The sequence below is a fragment of the Pituophis catenifer genome, unplaced genomic scaffold, assembly GCF_029215685.1.
Source record: "Pituophis catenifer annectens isolate HBS135680 unplaced genomic scaffold, rPitCat1.0.hap2 SCAF_4, whole genome shotgun sequence".
Taxonomy (NCBI): domain Eukaryota; kingdom Metazoa; phylum Chordata; class Lepidosauria; order Squamata; family Colubridae; genus Pituophis; species Pituophis catenifer.
In genome coordinates this window covers 35,193,180-35,202,024 of record NW_027256884.1, presented here as the reverse complement: position 1 = coordinate 35,202,024, position 8,845 = coordinate 35,193,180, and the positions used below count along the sequence as shown (strand labels likewise).

Sequence of the window (8,845 nt, the reverse complement as noted above, 5' to 3'; positions counted from 1 at the left end):
CATCTATAAAACATTTTATAAAAATTCTCTCTTAAGTTTTGGGCTTGCATGAACTTCACATTTCTAACCCATATTTTTTCCCATGTTTCCATCATTATTGGTTCTTCAATATTTTGAGTCCACTTTATCATACAGTCCTTAACTAACTCCGTTTCTGAATCTATTTCTAGCAACGCATTATACAACCTTTTTATATGCATTTGACTTTGATCTCTAATCTGTTTTACCAAGTTCTCCTAATTTTGCAGAAAACCAATTTTCTGATCTTCTCTCCATCTAGCTTGCAAAAATATGGAACGCTTCACGAATTTGCGTGTCATCCTTGCACAGGGGCCATGCAAATCTTCTCTGTATCGTTCCAATTTTAGTGTATGTGCTGCCGAAACAAGCACTCTTTCTTTCTTTCATAGTAACAGTAGCAACAACACCATAAAGATAAAGTCATGAAGTTTAAGAACGAATCAATTACCCTTAAATTATATGATATATAGTTTAAACTGTGGCAGGAATGTGTGAGGTAGTATATGCATATAATCTCAGATCAACTGTATGATCTGAAAAAGAAGAAAAAATGAAGGGCTTATTTGAAAGATGTGATGGACCCTATATCTGGGATTCCACATGAAGGTCACTTACGAGAACAAATCTGAACTGTTAACTACATGACAAAAAGGATCCTTTTTTCCAAAATAAATTGCAAAATTATACAACAGAATAACAGGAAAAATAAAATATGGTCAATACTACATGAAAGCAGAATTGAATACCACATAGGCTAATGAATGTGTGATATGTAGGATCTTAAAATGTGTTTTAGTTTTTAAATCTCATTGCATCTCATAATGTCTTTTTTATTTAAGTCTTTGGAATAAATTGCTTTTATTCAAATTAAATGAACTATTTACTAATTGATCTTTTTTTTTTTTTAAAAAAATACAATTTTAAAAGAATCTTAAAATCTTCCTTCAGTCTAAATATATATTAAATTCATAAGAGGTGAAGGTGCAATATTGCTTTGGTTCTGAAACAGCAACCCAAAATATTTTTTAATGTTTTTATGGAAACGCTAGATGGAGCTGTAGCTTTATCAAGCAGTGTGGAGAGGTGACTTTAAAAGCTAACCATGAAAAATGCATTTTTAAAAGTCCAAGGCTAATAAATTATGTATCTCCTTGGTTACAAATTCCAACACATCTTTGGAGGTAGAGGTAGAAGAAAATAAAACTAACTAAATGTGCAGTGATACAATTGTCCGACCAAATTATTATTTTTAAGATACACATTCTGATGCCTATGACTTTTGGAACATCTTAATATTCTAAATTGCATGCATCAAATAAGCAAATATTTGCTATCATTCTCACAGCAGCGATAAGGTTGTCCGTTGGTACTGGCTATTAAAAGCAAACTAAATGTTTCATATTTCACCTTTAGAAATGTTCAGCAATTACAGATTTGTAGAACTTCAGATCAAATTCTGCTGATTTCTTCTTCCCAACCTTTCTTCGATTTTCTCATTCTATTTTTATAGTAGGAACAGCTCTAAGGGTTTTTTCCCCCAGTAGCACTGGCAAATGCAGCACATGTTATTTCTTCTTTATTTCTTTTAATGTGGCTTTTATGATTTTAAGCATACATAGCTAAAGAAATAAGGAAGAAGGATGGTTAGCTTCTCCTTCATGCAGACCTGCAATTTCATTTGTTCACTTACTCACTCAGTCACTACTCACTCACACACACACTTCTTCCTCCTTCTCGATTTATCTTAGATTAAGATGAAAGTTTTGCACAATATATTGGTTTGCAGTATTCCTAGACAAATTTAAGGTGTAATTTCCAGTTGAAAGCTGGAAAACAACAACCCTATAATCATATGATTTTTTTCTCTACTTATGTTTGTGATCATTTAAGTTTCAGATCCATACGTACAATTACATAAACATGTAGAGAGAGATGATTGTGCTAGGGACAACAACAACGTACTCAATTGGGAGACTAATCTACAGTATAGATTAGAAGTAAGTTAAATCACATGCAACAACAACATGAAGTTACAGCTCCCAGTTCTTTTGCTGGTGTTGGCCTTCATACTCATCAAGTTCTTCCCAAATACATTATAATGTATCGGTGTAGTATACGTGCAGTTGCAAGCAATGTGGCTTTTTGCAACTGACAGATGGAAATTTTGTCAATGTGCAGATTTTTCAAATACCATCCAAGATTTTTTGGAATGGCACGTAGTGTGTTGATAACTATTTGGACCTACCATGTCCAGTTTATTTAAAATGTAATCTTCAATTTGATTCACAGTATGGGACTGAGAAAAACTTCAAGTTCAAGTCCTAACCAAGGACCTAAGAGCTGTTAAGGTAGCGTCTGAGTATATAGGCAGATCCGAGTAAGGTGGGTTTGTTTTTTTTTTTGAAAAATCAGAATATTCAGGTCTAATAAGTTCAAAGTTTCCATGTATCTAGACAAACCTTTGGGTATTGCTCCAAGAGCTCCTATTACTATTGCTGCAGCCATTGATTTCTTCCTCCACAATCATTCAATTTCAATTTGCAGATCGCAGTATTTCATTATTTTTTCTAGTTTATTATTATTATTACTATTATTATTATTATGAACTTGCAGATATTTTAGCTTTGGTAGTAAAGCCACACAATTTATTATTTTTAAACAACTGATTAAGTTAATAAATGAAACATTTTGTATTATGGTGTCCCATCTTGAGAACTTTCTGCTTAGGAAGTTTGTATTCCATCTAGCTTCTGGATAAATACTTTACATTTATAATATATATATAATTTAATATATAGATAATATATAGATAATTTAATATTCTAGGATTGTGAATTGTCTTTGTTTTTAGTTTTGGGCTGCTAGTTGAGTGGTACATGTTTCTGTACTACTAATTTCTTGATTATGCCAAACTTTTTTATGGATTATGCAGGGATTGTCATGCAACAGACTAATTTCCTAGAATATATCCATTACTACAGCTATAAGAATTACACACCAAGTAATCTAGAAAGCCTCTGTGCTATGTAGTATTTATTTCATCCTTTCCCCAGTTGATTTCAATCATTATTCACAGTTTCCATCACTGCTTCTTCAGTATGCTACTATAGTCTACAGAATGACCACATTTACTGTTACTGTCGTTTAGACTCAGTTAGCCTAAAAATAGTTGGGAATTTATCACCTATAAGAAATTAAAGAGTAAATATTTTAGAATGTACGTACTTTCATAAAATAAACTTGACCATCTAATAAATTTAAAGAACAAGCCTTTTAACAATGTATTAGAGTATTGACTGGTTCTCTTTAGAATAAAGAGTTCCAGCTCCTAAGAATTAACTCAATCACTTTAATTTCTTGTTTCTTTATTCCCAAATCCTAGCATTCCATAGGCATTAAAAAAATCCAGCTCTTTCAAGGTAACATCTTCTCTAGGAGTCAAATTTACAAATTTCAAATTGATCCAAAAACTGCTAAAATCTCTGCGATTGATATTGATATGGCAAAGCTGGTCACCAGTATATTTATAGTTCTCTTACTTTTAAAGTAACTTGTTATGTGATGGGCCAGGTTTTGTTTTGCAGAGATAAAAATAAACATTCTAATACCATTTTCAGGTCACAGTAACTTAGAAGCTGCATTCAGAAAAACATGCAGATATCATTGGTTCAGTTTAAGATCTAGACAGCGGTGAAATGGAAAGATTTCTGTACTTGAAATTCTTTTAAAAACTTTCTAGTAGCTAGTGAAACAGTACACAGTATTTCATCTTTCCTTCCTTCCTTCCTTCCTTCCTTCCTTCCTTCCTTCCTTCCTTCCTTCCTTCCTTCCTTCCTTCCTTCCTTCCTTCCTTCCTTTCTTTCTTTCTTTCTTTCTTTCTTTCTTTCTTTCTTTCTTTCTTTCTTTCTTTCTTATTCACACAGTACTGAGTAAATCCTAAATTAGTGAAAAAGCAACTGGATGTCAAGATACAGTATATATCTAGTCACACAGACTCATGAACAGACAAAGATGTGAAAGGTGATAATACCCATGGATTGAAAAGAAAAACCTTTCTAACTTGTAGTTCAGTGACAACTGATGGTTAGTCAGACTGTTCCAGCTGTTTTCTGGTATTAAACTATTTCTATTTAAATAGCCAAATCCAGTGGGATATTTAAAATCTCAACAAATGTTGGCATTCTTGCCCAAAATCTTCCAACATTTGAGACTGCCATATAGACATCTCTAAAGGTAAAGCAGTTATCCCAAGATATGAGTCATTGTTTTATCTTTAAAAAATTATTTTTCTTTTTAAAAGTGGCTTCATGACTTTCTCTGGGGCCACTACCATGTGTGACAAAGAGCCAATTGCTTGGTTGCTTCTGCTAGTTTATGTCTGGTCCTCAAAAACTTTTGATGGTAGCATTTATATAACAGACCATATAAGAGAAAAAGTTGGAGAATGCTGTTTTTCTTGGATATAATTTATTCCTCACAATGGGAATTGCTGTAAGCATATTAACCAGGGCAATATAATGATCTAGGATTCATAAAATGAATGACAACAGTTTGTAAGAAGTACATTTTGAACCAACTAACTTTCTGAAATGGCATCATTATAGGTATTACCAATTGCAGAACTTGAAGAGAGATGCCAGACCTACACTCTGCAATCTCTTTGAGTCATGTATGCTAAGTAAAATTACCATGAAGTAATTTTACCTTAGAAATCACATTTTCTAAGGACAACATCTTCAATGGCCACTACTAGGCTTCTAAGAGGGCGCAGTGGGAAACCTGGCAGGAGAGAGGAAAAGAACCATCCTCTAGAATATATATTAGCCAAGTTCATGAATAAATGTAAAGGTTTCAGCAATTAGGAATAGGAGCAAGTTTTATCTTGATTTTGCAAGTGAATCTTGCAAAAGCACTGCACTGCACTGATTTTATTATTTGATTCTTCAAAAGGAACCATTGTAAATTTAAATTCCTTTATTTACAGTGACTAGATAGATAGATAGATAGATAGATAGGATTTTCTTTCTTTCTTTTCCTGTTACTCATGAGTAAGTTCATTCAATAATATATGTCTGTAATTTTGAATCTAGTGCTACTTTGCTTTTATTTTTCATCAGTACTTTACATTTAAGACAGATTATCTACCATTAAAAAAATAACAATTGTAAACCCACCAAACGTTTTTTTACCCCTGATAGAACTTATTTTGGTGCCCTGTTAAGGCTAATTCTTTTTTCAAATTCTACCATCATTAGAAAAGAATTCTGTTTTGTTTGTGCAGAAAGGATTATGTGCACCAAGAAAAAATGATTAAAAATTATATTTGCAAAATCCTTGTTCACATAAATACTAAAAATCTCTATATGACACTTGTACTTTATTGTTGAGGATTATCAGATTTTAAGTTATATTTTCATACCTTTTTAAATATGTTTGTTCTCGTCTGTTTTAATTCAATAATAATTAGCTTGAAATTATTGTTAAATATTATTATGCATGGGTACATGCATATATACAAAAAGCATCAGATGTTTCAGAGAAATTTCTAAATTTTAATGTAAATGAGTTGTTGGTGCCCTTATTGTGTAATTCTGGCTGAGACCTTCTAGACATTTCCTGGTGAACACCAGAAAAACAAAATTATTTTTAAAGCTATGTTAACTCAGGCATATAAAACTGTCTCCATTTATTCATTCCACATTAGCTCTGCATGTTTCCTAGTCATTCACAGTTAAACTCTTTTCTGTTTTACGTGACTATGACAAAGGGAGAATGAATATATAGAGACACATTCATGCCTGTACAAAAAGTTGACATTTCATCTTTATACCAAAAGTCGTATTTACTCCATTAAATTTTGAAATTAAATATCATGTATAAATATATTTCTGGGTCTCTGTATGTGATAAAGTAAGAAAGAGAGAGAGAGAAAAATAGAGAAAGAAAGAAAAAGGAAGGAAGGAAGGAAGGAGAAATAAATAAATAAATAAATAAATAAATAAATAAATAAATAAATAAATAAATAAATAAATAAATAAATTTTTGGGAGGGCAGGGGACTAATAAATTCCACCTGTCAATCTCAATTACAAAGCTAGCACAAGTGATACCCGGCAAAGTACTGGTTTGAATCCTTCAACAATATCTTTTCTTCCCCACCTGAATGCTTCTTTTCTGATCCTTTAACCACACCTTTCCTCTTCCAATAAAGACAGGAGAAATTGTCCCTGAGAAAGTGACTGGAAGAGGCAGGAGTAATTTGTTTAGCTTCAATGCTCAGCTGGAAGAACAATGAGTCCTGTCGGTGTGAGCAACCAAGTTCACAATATGCCACTTTTATCCCAAGGCCCCTTCTCTTCAGATACTCATTGCTTTTAGAGTTAGGAACAAGCTCTGATTAAATCTATGCATCTCCTTCAAATTCCCTTGAGATTGGAGTGACCCATTGCAATGCATGGTGCACATATAATGCACACATTGGTGTGTCCTGCTAAAAGAAAAAAATGTTTGATATTTGGGGAGAAGCACATCAAATACAGTGAGACTTAAAAATCAGGGAATGTGTATATTTTGTCTCATTTCACTACATCCTGTAAAAATGTACAATCTGATGCCATCTTGTCACTCTAATCCATTTTCGGATGGAAAAGTTCATTATTTTGGAGGGCTTTATAGTTTATACATGTCGATTTGTACTATTCCTCCTCCGCTGTTAAAGATGAGAAAAAGGCAGGATAGGATTTTGTTAACTATTAATCAGATCTTTTCAGATGAAAACAAAACAAAACAAAAAAGAATTTGCCCCACCTTGAATCACTTTCTGTTTCTTAGCTGAGAATACATTTTACCTAAACAATGTGCCATTCATCTTCTCTGGCTGTTTGTCGATCATAGCTCCTGGAAGGATAAGCAAACCCTATGAAAAGACATTTATCTAAATTATCCTGATAAAACACTATCACTTTGTGGAAAAAGAAAAATGAGGTAGATCGCTACTTTGTACACAAATACTCTGCAATTATACCAACAGAAGAGGTGTAGGGAATAATTTGAGTACCCATGTGATCTACCCCCTCCTTTTCAGAAGTTGACAATGCAAGAAATAATGGAATACTTTAATATTAAATAAAGTGAATATCAGTCACCAATGTAGTGTTAACGACCTCCTTTGTGCAAACAAACATACAGTTAGTATTTGTGACTCTGTCCCCTGACAAGCAGATAAGAAGATAAATGTGTGGTTTCTCTTAATTAGCCTTTCTTAATTAAAAACACCAGAGGTATTGTAATCATAATGAACTCTGCTGAGAGGATGGTCACTTTGTTCTCTAAAATGTCACTTCTGAAAATTAGATTTTTTTTTCCTCTGCCCCAAACAAGAAAGAAATAAATTCTGTGCAGGAGAAGTAGAAATAAATGATGCCTACAAAGCAGCTTTCCTTCGGTTTTTATCTGAGTGAGATGGATGTGCATCTTGTGGTTTTTAGAATGGTGCCGGGGCAGTATTAGCCGTCATTAGCACCCCAGTATGGATCCAATTCACTAATTACTTATGCTGTCTTGGTTCACTGAGATTTAAGTACCAAGTCAATCCCATTATCTGCACTCTTCCAAGCTTGCCGGAGTCATTCGTCTTTTATGGAAAAGAAGCACAAGGGTTATCAATAGGACCCCAAAATACTTGGGATTTTCCTACTTCAGGGGAAGCAAGATTAGTTTGGACTAAAGTCACACAGCTTCTCTAAGCTGTTACTTTGGATGTGATAAAAGTGAATGATGACAATTATCCATAACTGGGGGGGAGAGAGGAAGAGAGGGAGGGAGGGAGGGAGGAAGAGAGAGAGAGAGAGAGAGAGAAGAAGAAGGAAAAAATTAGGGGAGGTGTAAATGGGCCGTGGGGGGGGGGGTGTCAGAGGACACTGCTTTCATTTCCCACAGCTGTGACTGTCTTATAGTTTGGGCAGCTTTTCATATCACCTCACAGCTACAAATTACAATTCACCTGTTACAAATGCATGATAATGTAGTCAGAAATCAGGAATTAAAATATTCTGAAGGCCGAAGGCTTCTCCAAGAGAGAGAAAGGGAGGGAGGGAGGGAGAAGAGGGTACATGAAGCTTGCAAGATCCCAGTATTGTTTCTACCCTCCTCGCCACACCCTTCATGTTTAATGTCTGCAGCGGCCTTGTCTGTTTGGGATGGTTGATTGACATCTGCTCTACTGAGAGGAAGGCACTGGCAGCTATTGGCAGCACTGTCACGTTCATTTGCACACTTTATGAAGCAGCAGTGTGGCTACTAATACAAAAAGAAATCTTCTAAGCAGCATGACATCTCTTGGAATGGAATATTTGTCTTTACAAATGATTGCACTGCTGCCAGTACTTGACACAGTACTCACAAACATGTGTAATTGTTGGAAGTGTAATGATGATTATTTGCATATTTAATGTTCAAACAAGTCCTAGAGAAGCAACTTAGGCTAAATCTTTTATGAGGAAGATTTAAATATATGCAGCATCATTCTAAGTTCCAAAAAAGGGTTCAAAAAGATGCCTACAAGTCCGTTTGCCCAGATGAAGGAGAATCGGAGGAACAACATTCAGGATTTTTTGCACTAAGCACTTTGTCGAGTCTGAATTTTGCAGGCCATACTAATCTCTAAAATGCCTTCTTATTTCAACATTTAAATGCCATTTTAAATATGTTTATATTTCCTGGCTCACAAACACATACAAGATTGTGCCTGTTTCCATTTCACTCTGCTCATCAACTAAAATTCAAATTCCAACTGCATTCAGAAAACAAGGAGTAGTTTTTTATCT

At 34.1% G+C, this 8,845-nt stretch overlaps 1 non-coding gene across 1 annotated transcript; it reads right to left on the bottom strand.

Moving 5' to 3' along the window:
- Window positions 1-285: 285 nt before the first annotated feature.
- LOC139317292 (U6 spliceosomal RNA) lies at window positions 286-392 on the bottom strand. Its single transcript, XR_011600430.1, has one exon. It is a non-coding gene; the product is annotated as a U6 spliceosomal RNA (small nuclear RNA).
- Window positions 393-8,845: the final 8,453 nt, after the last annotated feature.